This window comes from Quercus lobata, chromosome 2, assembly GCF_001633185.2.
Source record: "Quercus lobata isolate SW786 chromosome 2, ValleyOak3.0 Primary Assembly, whole genome shotgun sequence".
In the NCBI taxonomy this organism is placed as follows: domain Eukaryota; kingdom Viridiplantae; phylum Streptophyta; class Magnoliopsida; order Fagales; family Fagaceae; genus Quercus; species Quercus lobata.
The window spans coordinates 32300417-32315055 of NC_044905.1; the positions used below are offsets into that span (position 1 = coordinate 32300417).

The 14639-nt window shown below is 34.4% G+C and overlaps 1 pseudogene; it reads left to right on the top strand.

The window, feature by feature from the left end:
* The first annotated feature begins 10966 nt into the window (after window positions 1-10966).
* On the top strand, window positions 10967-14639 carry LOC115963204 (annotated as a pseudogene).

A 14639-nucleotide genomic window follows, 5' to 3' on the forward strand; every position in this document is an offset into this window, starting at 1 on the left:
CATTCCCTTTACGAGACTTATTTACGTCCGACGGCTCATCTGATGAGGTGGGGAAGTGGAACGGACACATCTTTATTCTTCAGACTCTTTTGGAAACCTGAATGAATTTAATACCTTCCGTTTTGCCCTTCCTATAAGAAGGCAAGTAGGAAGCCGTCACTTTTGTGCAGACACCCCTCCATCTTTCTGAGATCTGAAACCCTCATCCTTCCTTAGCGTTCACTTAACCCAATTGTTATACACCCAATCAGAATACGTTTACCATAACGAGTGATGAAGGAACCATACCCCTCCTCAAAGCACCGTGTTCTAATAAAACTCGAAATGGCTCGGTCAGGGCAAGGGTGGCGGAGACTTAAGATTCGTCCCACCTTCCCTTCAGCCAAAATCCGAAGCAGGGACTCATCATGTCCAACTTTCGGCGTGACTGAGTCGAGAACTCCCATCATCATAACCAACCGCTCTTTTATGAGCTCACCTAATATGGCCCCAGCGTGTTAGGAGTCAGGACCGAGGCAGGGACTAAGTGTCTCTGCTTCTTCCTCTCTTCGTTCACTGGTGGCCCTCTCCGCTTCCCTTTCTTAGTCTTCCCAGCACCAGATCCATTCTGGTGCTTTCTCTTCTCCCTCTTTTGCTCATTTTCTTTCTTTTCATCTCTTCTCTCTTCTTCTCCTCCTTCTTTACTCATGTCCTCCATCTTCCTCATTCATCTCCTCCATCTTCTTCATTGATTTCTTCCTTACTATTTCCTTCTCCTTCATCTTTTTCCAAAGAAGGTTCTTATCGTAATATGAGCAGTATTGAGGCAGAGATTGGAGAGACTTTGAAGACGAGTTTAAAAGACGCCTGACTGTTTACTTATCTGTATTGCGGATGTTATCGTTGCTTAGGCAGTTCACATTTTGTATAGGCTTGTTTGAGCCCCTCTTTGTACGTTGTAATAATTTTTCGTATTAATAAAAATTGTTGTTATTTTATTTCGCATGTTCTGTCTCTATGCTCTTTTTTTTTTTTTAAATTTGCAAACGCTGCTCGGCACAATAATATAGCATTTGAATCGATGACAAATAAGGCCAAAATACTTGCTGATAAAAAGATGTCACCATAACTTTAACAGAGTTGCTTGACATAGCAATGCGTACCTGTGAATAACGATACTTGCCCGAAACAATGCTGGGATTAGAGCTGGATGCTCTATGCGGTGTAGGAAGTAATCATTCAAAGACATATCATCCGCCAAAATGAACAGCCCCCTTAGGCTACCGAATAGTGGAGTGTCCCACCATCATCCTAACACTTTTATCGGCCTTAACATTTTACAGTATTTGAGCCGGGGACTTTCCCATCCGAGCAGTTGGTTACCCCATAGGCTTGAGTCCAAGGACCATGCAAGGCCTTGGTTTTGTATGAAACTTGTAATTTATTTTTTTTTACTCGGTTTCCCCATAGGCTTGAGTCCGAGGACCATGCAAGGCCTTGGTTCTGTCCAAAACTTGTGATTTTTTCTTTTTTTGTACTTGGTTTCCCCATAGGCTTGAGTCCGAGGACCATGCAAGGCCTTGGTTCTGTCCAAAACTTGTGATTTTTTCTTTTTTGTACTTGGTTTCCCCATAGGCTTGAGTCCGAGGACCATGCAAGGCCTTGGTTCTGTCCAAAACTTGTGATTTTTTCTTTTTGTACTTGGTTTCCCATAGGCTTGAGTCCGAGGACCATGCAAGGCCTTGGTTCTGTCCAAAACTTGTGATTTTTTCTTTTTTGTACTTGGTTTCCCCATAGGCTTGAGTCCGAGGACCATGCAAGGCCTTGGTTCTGTCCCTGGCCCATATGCTGAACGGGCCTGGGCCGCGAATTTACTGGGCCCACAAATTAAAAGGTATTTCTGTAGTCTTTGATCACGCGATACTTTTTGGCGTCCCAGTGTTCGAGGTGCGCCTTCTCGAGACTCCTTTAACCTCAGGGTTGCAGACGACGTTGGAAATCGAGCCAGAGACATTTTGTCTGTAGCGTTCCTTGGGACGCTGCGTGAATTAAATGCCACCGGTTTACTTCTGGATATAAATGGGATAGGGGATCACTTCACTTGCACATGAACTCTCCTGTTCCCTTCAGAACCATATTTCTTCCACATCCGCGATCCTCTTTCTAGTGCCACTGCCTCAAAGCAAGATGTTTGAGGCGTGGATGGGGATGAAAGGTCTCCGCACGCTTCAGAGGCACCGAATCCTCAAGGTGATATGGTATGGACAAGGATGACACAGATTCAAGCCAGTCCTCCGTCTTGACAGGAGGAAGATGGTATTCCTCCCTCTTTTAGTCAAAATCCGAAGCAGGTTCTGGTCATGCCAGATTTTTGATATGTCAGAAGAAGGAATTTCCGCCATCAGCGCCGTCTGCCTTGTAGCAGGCAAATTTTTGCGGGGGCTCCCCAACTTCCGGCTCCCTGCACCTTTTCTGTAGATGGTGTTAGCCTGAGGTCAGGTTCCCTGCACCTTTTCTTCACCGGTGCAGGCCCCAAGTTGGGTTCTTTGGCTGCCTGAGTTATGGGCATGTAGAAGCGTCGAGGAATAGTTTCCTTAGACGACATCTTGGAACAGTAGCCAATCTCTCATCTGCGCCTTTTTTCTTCGGCTTTTCTTCATTCTATTGTATCTTTTCTTTTCACTTGCGTAGTTAGTTGTAATGTAAGCTTGTTTTAGCTTTTCACTGTACACTGTACTGTTCCTTTGTCTTAATAAAAGATAAGTTTATTTCTTTATACATACTTTTCTTCTCTGCAACAACTACTTTGCGCATGTATATTAAATGTAAGCTTGCCCTTAATGATATTCCGGGCAGAAAAATGCCTTAACGCAGATTCCTACCAGTTTAAACTCACAAATATTATCAAGTATAACAAGGGTAAGCCTTAATAAATTAAACTCTTGGAACTAACCGGGATAACCGCTGAGTGCTGCGCGATGCATGCTAGACCAATGTCCGAGAACGATAAACTCGAAATAATTCGTCCGAGAGGGTGGCCGAGTAGCGAGGGACTTTGATTGTGTTTTTGGGTAATATATTGCACTATATCACATCAATCCCTTTGGTGTTGGGGATCCTAGGGTAGACTGGGGGATCCGTGCAGTTTTAGGGATCAACCCAACTGTTAACGGGGAGTTCTCCTCTGATGGATTTCAATGTTCAAGTAACAGTTTTTCTTTTACGTACTTGGTTTCCCCATAGGCTTGAGTCCGAGAACCACGCAAGGCCTTGGTTCTGTCCAAAACTTATGATTCTTTCTTTTTTGTACTTGGTTTCCCCATGGGCTTGAGTCCGAGGACCATGCAAGGCCTTGGTTCTGTCCAAAACTTGTAAGGTTTATTTTTTGTACTTGGTTTCCCCATAGGCTTGAGTCCGAGGACCATGCAAGGCCTTGGTTCTGTCCATAAACTTGTAGGGTTTATTTTTTGTACTTGGTTTCCCCATAAGCTTGGTTTCCCCAGCTCCGAGGACCATGCAAGGCCTTGGTTCTGTCCAAAACTTGTAGGGTTTATTTTTTGTACTTGGTTTCCCCATAGGCTTGAGTCCGAGGACCATGCAAGGCCTTGGTTCTGTCCAAAACTTGTAAGGCTTATTTTTTGTACTTGGTTTCCCCATAGGCTTGAGTCCGAGGACCATGCAAGGCCTTGGTTCTGTCCAAAACTTGTAGGGTTTATTTTTTGTACTTGGTTTCCCCATAAGCTTGAGTCCGAGGACCATGCAAGGCCTTGGTTCTGTCCAAAACTGTAGGGTTATTTTTTGTACTTGGTTTCCCCATAGGCTTGGTCCGAGGACCATGCAAGGCTTGGTTCTGTCCAAACTTGTAAGGCTTATTTTTTGTACTTGGTTTCCCCATAGGCTTGAGTCCGAGGACCATGCAAGGCCTTGGTTCTGTCCAAAACTTGTAAGGCTTATTTTTTGTACTTGGTTTCCCCATAGGCTTGAGTCTGAGGACCATGCAAGGCCTTGGTTCTGTCCAAAACTTGTAGGGTTTATTTTTTGTACTTGGTTTCCCCATAGGCTTGAGTCCGAGGACCATGCAAGGCCTTGGTTCTGTCCAAAACTTGTAAGGCTTATTTTTTGTACTTGGTTTCCCCATAGACTTGAGTCCGAGGACCATGCAAGGCCTTGGTTCTGTCCAAAACTTGTAGGGTTTATTTTTTGTACTTGGTTTCCCCATAGGCTTGAGTCCGAGGACCATGCAAGGTCTTGGTTCTGTCCAAAACTTGTAAGGTTTATTTTTTGTACTTGGTTTCCCCATAGGCTTGAGTCCGAGGACCATGCAAGGCCTTGGTTCTGTCCAAAACTTGTAAGGCTTATTTTTCGACAATAAGCCCCTATACCAGGGCAGAAATAGGTGGCTTGAGGCCGGAAGCCCCTAGAGATGCCCACGCCCTTGGCACTGCAAGGCGTAGCCCCTAACAGAAGTTTATGCCGGAGCAGCAACTGTATGTCGCCGGAGACGGAGGAAACCCCAAGAATTTCTGCTTGCTAGAGAGTTGACTCCAACGCCACCTTTGCCAACACGCAAGCTTTTCCCACAGACGGCGCCAATTGTAAGGACACAATTCCTTCGCGGCCCAATAATGGTGTTGGGCTCGCATATGAAAGATCCCTCACAATATGATTTGTAGAGAGTGGGTTTGAAAAACTAGCCGTTGGTCACGGGGCGATGCCCGGTCTTGGTTTTAGAGGAATTCGTGTAGAAAAAGGATTTGGGCTTGAACATTTAAGCCCTACGGCGTCGCATCCTATGGTATGGGTCTCCTCGGACCTGATCCGAGGACCATTAAGGTCTTACCCCGGTTACCCGACGATGGGTTTTTTTTCCATCATCTCAGGTGTTGTTTAGGTGTTCTCACCCGTGTAGTCTCTCTTTTTCTAGAGGTGGGATGGGCCTCCCCTTAGATTTACTTACTTTCTTCTTTTATACTCGTCTGCGTTAACTGCCCTTCGTCCACGTGTAGGGTCAACCTTTACAAGACTGATATTTGTCCTATCAGTCTAATCCCAGAATTGTTGGGGATGATTGATAAGGCTGAAGAATACGGCTCTGCTAGGTGCAGAGTCTTATCTGGGAAGGGTCATAAGGGTAACTTTCCCAAGATATTTTAGGTCTCCTTTCAAGTTTAGTCCTATACCAGTTTTACCCCTTTATTCCGGTGGGATTTTGGATCTGCCGAGGATTGAACTGTCCTCGGCTGTATTCCAAAACAGTCTTGTGCTCTATGTTATCGGGCTTGGGCCATAACTCTCCTCGGCTTGGGCCATAGCTCTCTTCGGCTTGGGCCTTCGGACTCTCCACGAGCAAATGGACCTGGCCCATAGATTATTGGGCCCCACAATTGTCAATGGCCTTAGACCCAAAGAATGTTTATAAATTCAATTTTATATTTAAGATACCATTTTCGATGTGTTTCTTCTTAGACAACCGAGAACTGTGAGCCATCTCTTCTTTATTCTCTCCCTTTTTTATCTTTTCTAATAAAGTTTGTGTTAATTAAAGTTGGTTTATCTTTATTTATTGATTTCTCACAAATTTTTAATCAATTTACGAGTTTTTATTTTTTATTTTTATGGGGATTTGTATTTCATAGTGTGTTTGGAAATTGATTTAGTAAATTACTAGTTAAGGCTCGTGCGTTGCACGGTTTTATGTTAAAATTTATAGAATATATATAATCATTATACCAAATAAGTAATTATTAAACGGAATGAATAAATTGCATTGGTGCATCAAATATAAAATGATAGTTCCTCAATACAAAATTATCTTCTAATATGCCAATTGTGCTATAATATCATTTGTAGTTACATGTATCAAACTATTTGCATATGAATATTATTTCTAATGAATCTACAATATAAGTGATTTACAGTATTATTAACAATAATATTAATGATTAAAATCTTTAGACAAAGTAACATAAAATTAGCCACTTTTAAAAGATAGAACTATTCGAGAAATAAAACCTTTATTCTAACCAGCCAAAAATAAAAAGATAGAATTTTATTATGTAAAATATTTAAAAAAAAAAATCATAGAATTTAAGTAATTATTGAACTATGTTAATAGAAAAAAGAAACGCAAAAAATAAAAAATAAATAAAAAGAAGATAGCTATTCTCATTGAAAAAGTCTAGTCCTTCATTCTGCAATTCTTCACTTAATTTTGGTTTTTTATTGATTGATTTTAGCATTCTTAAATAGTAGAGTAGAGTAGAGTAGACTCAGTAGAGTTTTAGTTCAACTCAATTTCTCTCGGATTCAAACTTAATTTGTGGAGGTGTGAAACGTTAACTCAATCATATATTGAGTAGCTTCTTTTTTTTTTTTTTTTTTTTTATGTGCAGTAATTTTTTTTTTATTGATTGATTTTAGCATTCTTAAATAGTTTTAGTTCAACTCAATTTCTGTTGGATTCAAACTTAATTTGTGGAAGTGTTAAAAATAATCATGTTTCTTTAATCAAAAAAATTTGTAGCTAATAGGTGTAGAAATATAAATTAAATGAAAAAAAAAATTAGATGAAGATGAAGATTTTGATTGTAATCAAATTAAGAAGAAATAGATGTAGAATATAATTTGGATTGTAATTAAAAATTAAGATTTTTAAAAACTTAGAAATTATAAGAGATAAATATTAGACCACTTTTAAGATTAAAAAATCTATAAATATTGCTGCAATTTAAGATTAGACCACTTTTTTTTTTTTTTTGGTAGTATACGGTTGTTGCAATTTAAGATGCATTAGACCTTTTGATTTAGTGTAGTAACGTTGTTGCAATTTAAGATGCATTAGACCTCTTTTTTTTTCTTAGTGTAGTAAATTGGTGGTAATTTAAGATGCATTAGACAATTTTTTTTAATGGAGTAATTAAAAAATAAGAAGAATTTGATTACACTATGTTGCTGCAATTAAAATTTTTTTTTTTTGCAAAGTTCTACATATAGATTACAAACCTTTCTTAAGATGCTTGAAATCTTTCTTGACAAACCTGAAAAAAAAAAAAAAAAAAAAAAAAAAAAAAAAAAAAAAAAAAAAAAAAAAGAAAAGAACCATATAGATTGCAAAATTGTATGTAAATTTAATAGTCTATGATTGGAATTTACTATGACAACTTACATATGAGTCTATGACCACTTATTATCGGGCTTTAAAATAAATAAATAAATCTATAATTTCAACTTTGATTTTACTAATTTAGTTAAATAGGTTTCATAATTGTAAGAAAAAAAAAAAAACCTATTTTATAGTGCCGGCTCAAGAGTAAAAATTATCAATACATAAAAAAAAAAAAAAAAATGATATTGGAAGAATGATGACATTGTAAAGATTCAAAAAATTTGGCAATTAGAAAAAAAAGATTTATGAAATCACCAACCTTATTGACCTTCAAAACTTGCCAGTGCCATAAATCATCTTTTATTTCTTGCAACATTTCTGTCACTTCCCTGCTTAAGGCAACTTGGAGAAATTTTATTTTTTTTGTTAACCATCACTATTTGAATCTATTTGAATTAATGAGAGTGTATAAAACATGTTATAAGAATTAAACAAAAAATTGTAAGTAAAAACTTTATAAGAAGAATTCAATAAAGAAATTGATTAGAATAAATGATTTCATGGGCAAGTAAAAGTAAAACATGTTAATAAGAACAATTCAATAAAAACTTTTGGTGTGAAACTCTTACCCTTATGCACCAAATTCGATTCGATGAAGATTGAACAAATTTAGGATATAATTAAATATTGGACAACAAAATAATTAAATTGGATCAAAACATTAACATATAAATTAGATCAAACATAAGGAAATTAGCTTAAACAAAAGGTAACAAATATATACCTACATGATTGTAGGTAGGAAAATGGAAGCCTAAACCAAAAAACTGTATAATAAGTTAGAAAATGAAAAAAAAATACACCAACCGTGTATATATATACATACTCCACCTAAAAAAGGAGTCCAAATAAAAATCAAATACCTTAAACTCCTTGAAGTCTATGTTAATATAGATCTCTGAAGAAGTTGATACAGAATATAATTCTTTTTATTTAAAAATTCCCTGATTATGCGTTAATTTAGTTTTTCATATATATATCACCATATACATCTATCACACTTTTTCTCTTCCGGTCAACCTTTTCATCCACACCAACAATGCCTTTTTCTTTGGGCGATATATATGGGTTTTTGGATAGATTTACATTATATATGGTTTGTTAGGATTATTCATCAAAGCCTAGATCTAAATGCTGATATATATCACCATATGATATGATATTTATTGAAGTTTTCCTCGGTCAGTCAACTTTTTATCTTCATCAGCATCAACGTGTTTTTTTTTTTTTTTTGAGAGGATGATATATACAGTTTTTTTTGGATAGATTTACAATGCCATGATACTACTAATTTAAGATGCATTTAGACCTTTATTTTTAAATGGAGTAATTAAAAAATAAGAAAAATTAGATTACACTATATCTATGTTGCTGCAATTTAAGATGCATTAGATTTTTTTTATGTAAATGTTTTCTTTTTAAAATCTAAAAATCTAAAAAAATTTCTGCAATTTGGTGAAGCCACTTGGTGCAACCACGGCTTCTAAGCCCAACTTTTATTATATAGTATACTAGTCGCTAACCCGTGCGATGCACGGGAAATGTATTGAGTACAATATATAATTTAATCTTTGTTTATTTTACTATAACACCAAAATTGAATTTGTAAAATAAAATCATATAGCTAAAACATTTGTTAACAGTTATACGTTTCAGACATTTATTAAACTATATTATTATTATTATTATTATTATTATCAACTTAACAGTATTTTAATATATGATACCAACATGCTTCAAGAAAATGTCCAACACTGAAAACAATTTCGAAAACAAACTCAGCTAAACAGTTTGATGAATAAATATATTACAATCTATAATATAAGCCAAGAAATAAACTTTGAAACCAATATGAACAAAATCCACGTCAAACAAAACCATTTCGATCATTAAGAATATGACTCACTAAAGTCATGAAAAACACAGGATTCATTACCAAAAAAAAAAAAAAAGCATCTTTAGTCTTTATAGATTTTGCCTAAGTACCCAGATACGATGACATATACTCACACAAAAAGAGACATAAACACGGACAATTAAAGAAAAAATAAGAAAAACAAAAGAGACATAAACACGGACAATTAAAGAAAAAATATAGGAAATAAAAGTTAGGAATAGAAATATAAGATAAAGATGGGTTACCCTCAAAAAGAATAATCCATGGATATTCATTGAAATCTTCTAGATAATTTCTGATAATAGAAAAAATAAAACCCAAAAGTTATGATGTTAAAACTTCCAAAAGGCCAATTTTTTTTTTTAAAAAAAAATCAGAAGATTCAAAGTTTCAAAAGTATTGAAATAAAACAATATATATATATATATATATATAATTACGCAATAGAGAAATACAATAGAAAGAAGGGAATCTATGATTATAGCTTTTCCACTTCTGTATTGGACTCCTCTCCTTCTTCGGTCAATGCATCAAGGTTAGGGTTATTTGATTTGTTCAATAAAAATTTGAAGATTTAATTAAAAGATTCAGGCCCAACAATTAAATAAACAAAACAACAATTGACAAACTTATAAGAAAAAACAACAAATCTATAATTTTTATTGAACAAATCAAATAACCCTAACCTTGATGCATTGACCGAAAAAGGAGAGGAGTCCAATACATAAGTGGAATATGTGAATTGTGAAGCATGAGCCGCTCTCAGAAAAAATCTTGAAGAAAAATAAGTTTTAAGGAGAAAATTGTGTTGCGGCAAAAATAAGTTTTTGGGGCTTAGGTTTTCTACGTAAGCAATTCTTAAATAGGAGAGAGTAGAGGTGGTGGGAGAGTGTCCTTATTTGGCTAGAAGTCTAATTTGCATTGGAAAAGGAAAACAGTGATGAGGTGGAAAATTTAATTTAATTTAAATTTAATTTAAATATTGTGCTGACGTAGAAAATTGTGGGAGTTTCAAAAGTTTCGGTTTTATATATATATATATAGATGATGTATGCAAAGTTTTCCATTTTTTTTTTTGTGGTTTTAGTGTCTTTTACAATTTAGACGAAAAAACTTTGTTACAAACAATTATAAATGTTATTATGAGACATTCAGTATAGTCATTTAGTTATTGTTTCTTTTATTTTTATTTATTAATTAAATATATATATCATATATAAATATTTTTTTCTACCTTGCGGTTAGTGACTAATTTTATTTTAATTTTAAAGGCACCTTATTACATTGAGTTGCTCTCTTCTTCTTCTTTTTCTTCTTAAGTTTTGTTTTGTTTTTTTTTTTCCTCTTCAATTATTCATTTTTCAATATATTGCATACATTTATATAAAGGTGTTAATTTTTTTTTTTAAGGCCATTGTATCTAAATAACTTCTCTAATTTTATTTTTATTTATTAATTAAATATATATCATATACAAATATTTTTATCTACCTTACAGTTAGCGACTAATTTTATTTTAATTAGTTGCTCTCATCTTCTTCTTCTTAAGTTTTTTCTTTTTTTCTTCAACCATTCATTTGCATACATTTATATAAAAGTCTTAATTGTTTTTTTTAAGGCCATTGTATCTAAATGATGTTAAATACATATATTTAAATGTTGTTATCCAATATATGTTAAAAAGTTTATAGTTTAAAAAAAAAAAATACTTATTACATATTGTCAATTGAGTTTAAATTGTGCACATAAAATTTACAACAAATAATTAAATTAATAATATTTTAATTTAATTTTTTTAAAACGGGCCGTGTCAGATAATAGTTCAACCCATTTTTTGTTTCGGGTCAGAACGTGCTTTTGCTCCTGCACAAACGCTTAACACATCAGATCTGAGACTGAGAGAGATAGAGAGATATCCTGAAGATATGGAATACACAAAACTCAATGTCAATGATCAGGTTCCTTTTCCTCTTCACTCTCATATATTCCACATACCCCAATCAATTTATTTATTTTGTTTGTTTTTTGTTTCTGGGAAAAGGATGAAAATGGCAAAGGCCGGAATGCTCTTTCAGTGACTAATAATGTGCCCACTTTGGGAGGTACCACCATTGACTGGTCCAAATGGAAGCTCAAGTATGAGTGTTTTTTTTTTTTTTTCAAATTCTAAGCAAAACCCATGTTGTAATTCAGAGAGATTATTAAGTAAATTATATAAATTTTGTTTTTGTTTTGTAATAGGATCATTTTGATAGTTGCATTGGCCCTTCTTATGAGTGTAATTTATGTTTAACATTCAGTTTGGTAGGTCTTAGGTTCAAATCTTAGATATATGTCATTTTTTAAGGTAATCAAAAGATGGGTATTGATTTATTTCCTCTTTTATTGAATTAGGTGGAGACTTTGAAATGTGGGTTATCACTTTTAGCCTTGGCAAGATTATGGAGAAGTGAAGGTGTTACTGAAGATAACAGGTATTCCTTGTTTGTTTTTATTCAAGTTTTCATAAAACTTGTGATTTAATGCTCTCATGAAGTTGGAATTATCATTTAGCAAAAAATAAGTTGGAATTATGAATTATCATATTCCGGAGAAATGATTCTGTACACTGATGTGCTTCACATAATGGTGGGTCCCATATGTAGGACCCACGTGTAGAGCTCACTCAGACACCCAGAAAGTACCTTATACGCCCAGCTGTATAAGACCTATGTGAGACTGATGTGGGGCTCACATGTCAGTCTCACATAGGTTGTATATGCGAGGTGTATACAAGACTTTCTCCATGAGAGGGGGGCATATTACACAAAATGATTTCACCATATCTAAGACGAAATGCACATTTTTGTTTCATCCCAGTTATTTAACTATGTTTTTATTTTAAGGTCGCATTCTTTATTCCAGTCATATCTATTTATTATTGTTTCTTGTTCTGCCTTTGAACTAGGTTGAGTACAACATTTGATGAAGTTATTGTAACCCATTCCTGCATTACTTTACCTAGTAAAAAATCTGGTCAAGGTTAGTTGTGGTTATCATGTTTTTATTTTTGGTAGTCACAATTCCATTGGTATTCTTGCTTGTTGAAATTTGATTAATGCATATTCTTTGCTTTTATGCTGCAGGGATGCCCAGGGGTTATTAAATACTGAAGAATCTGAATGTTATCAGTATTGGCGTTTTGTATAGAATTATACTTAAGGAGGAGTAAGTCCTTACCATCATTTACATTGGATTTTTTTTCATTTCATATGTACCAATTCAGCTGCTCTTGGGATACATGTCTGAGGATGGAAAGTGAAAGATTAAGGAAAAAAGCTAATTTAAACAAACTAAGAATTTTAGCCAAACCAATTACGACTGCAAATTTTTTATTGAGCTTTGCATTCCAATTATGTATTCTTTTAGGTTAAGCAATATTCAATAGGCAGCTTTAATTTTACTATGTGTTGGGTGTAGCATATCTCAGATAAAGCCGAGGTAAGGTTTTGCTCACACAACTATATTGTTTGTATAATCTTTTCTTAAAATTCAAAATTTTTCAACTTCCAACTTATTGTTTTTGCCTTAGAAAATGACATTGTTTTTGCAGTTTAGATGTTTTTCAAAATCCTGTTCAAGGTTGGGTGATGGCCATTGTGAGTTAACCAAAATTTTAGACACTCTTAATACAACAATTAAGAAAAAATAAAAAATTGAGGACAACATTTTATAGCTTAATGTTCTTGTTATCATAATGGGGGTGATTTCTTTGCAGGTCATGACACTCCAAAGTGGTTTCGCAGGAGTGTACACTGAGGTGGGTTTTTTAAGTACAAAGTTTGCACTCTAGTTCTTCAGAACTACAATTCATGTCTGTCATTTAGTCATTTACTGTTTGAATCCTAACCCAACATAACTTGATCAATGATTGGGTTGAATTTTGTCTATTGATAGATTTTGTAAGACTGATTGAAGTTTTTTAGTGATACATTGAGTTAAAAAAGTGAAACTCTCATTACAGTGATCTAGATAACTGTTCTATTAATTATCTTGCTTATGATTTCTACAGGCTATAATTAAAAAGCATCCTTCAAGAAACATAAACGTGCAAAATTTCTTTTTGTACATCTATGGCATGTTTTTTAGCACTGTTGCTATAGTGACCCAAGATTTTGATGCCGTGATGAACAAGTAATTCTAGTCTCTGTTTCTGGTTCTCCTCTTACCATCGGTCTATCCTCTCCATTTTCTCCTTGTGAAGTCATTATTTAAAAGATTCTTTACTGTCTTAGAAGTGGAATATTTTTCTTTTCTGATTGGAATTGAAGAAGTATTAGTTTAGAAGTTATAGTTTTTTTTGTTCTGGGGATTCTTCTATGGATACTCATTTATTACAGTTCTCATGATTCTCAACCGAGCACTAAGCTATCTTAAATATCTTATTTGGCTTCATAAAATGTAGCTTATTTGCATACTTTAGTTTTGTCGTAAATTTCTCACTCTCAGTAATAAGGAATCCCTCGTGATTTAGTATAACTTCAATTTGTGATTCTAGGGAAAATTATAAAAGTTAATTGACATTATATATTAATATTTCTGCACATGTTAGAAGGGTGCATGGTTATGCTTTTATAATTTTAAATTTTGTCACATGCTGTTATCTTGGTCAAGATAGAAAGTTTCTATCAAGCTTCAATAATTAAATAAATAAAATTTTGCTAGGCTGTCTTGAAAATCCAATTGCCCATAGACTGATTGAAATGCTACTTTTGTGCAGTGGCCTCTCTGTATCTATGGTAATGAAGTATGCTGACAATATTGTGAAGGTAAGTAAGGGAAATGCATTTACGTGAATTTATTATTCCTCAAAATTTGTTTGAGTGGATAAATGCTTCTAGTGTATTTTCTTTTGCTTCTTTGCCTGATTTACTTAATCATTGTACTTTCCATGTTTAATTTTGTGTATCTGTATGTACATGTATATACATATAATCCAGCACTCTATGCAGTTAAATTGGTCTTTATAATTGTATTACTCAAGCCTGCTGAAAACATTTTCTGCACTTTGTGATTGAAGTTCCCATTTTTATTAGCTTCCCCATGTTGTGCAAGTGGATTCTACTTTAGCGGCAATGCTTTTCACAGCATTTGTCTCCTACTTTTTATTTGGTTTCCATCTATCACTCGCTTTCACCTTTGGCACAGTGTAAGCAACTTCTAGTTACATGGTTCATCTCCCTCCTATGTATTCTTTAATCATATTATGAATAACTCAGTCATTTTACAGTTGACGTCTTAATTTCTTGTTTTTAACTGGTAGTTATGTTTTCTCTTGCTTTTAGCGTGGTGATAGTCTCTGTATATCTACATACTGTTGGGAAGGAAGAACAAACGCCTCACCTCTCTCCTCTATGATGACATATATACTTGTATTTTAAAGTTAGGATTAATTCAAGATCAGTAATTGAACAATTCTAGCTTCCAGTGTTTGCTTTGACTTTTTTTGTAAAATTACAATGACAAGTTTACTCTAGTGTTGCTATATGATTTGAGAAGCTTCATCTGTAAAACCATTTTGATCTATTACATCTAAGAATTTTGAGGCTTAAGCCTTCA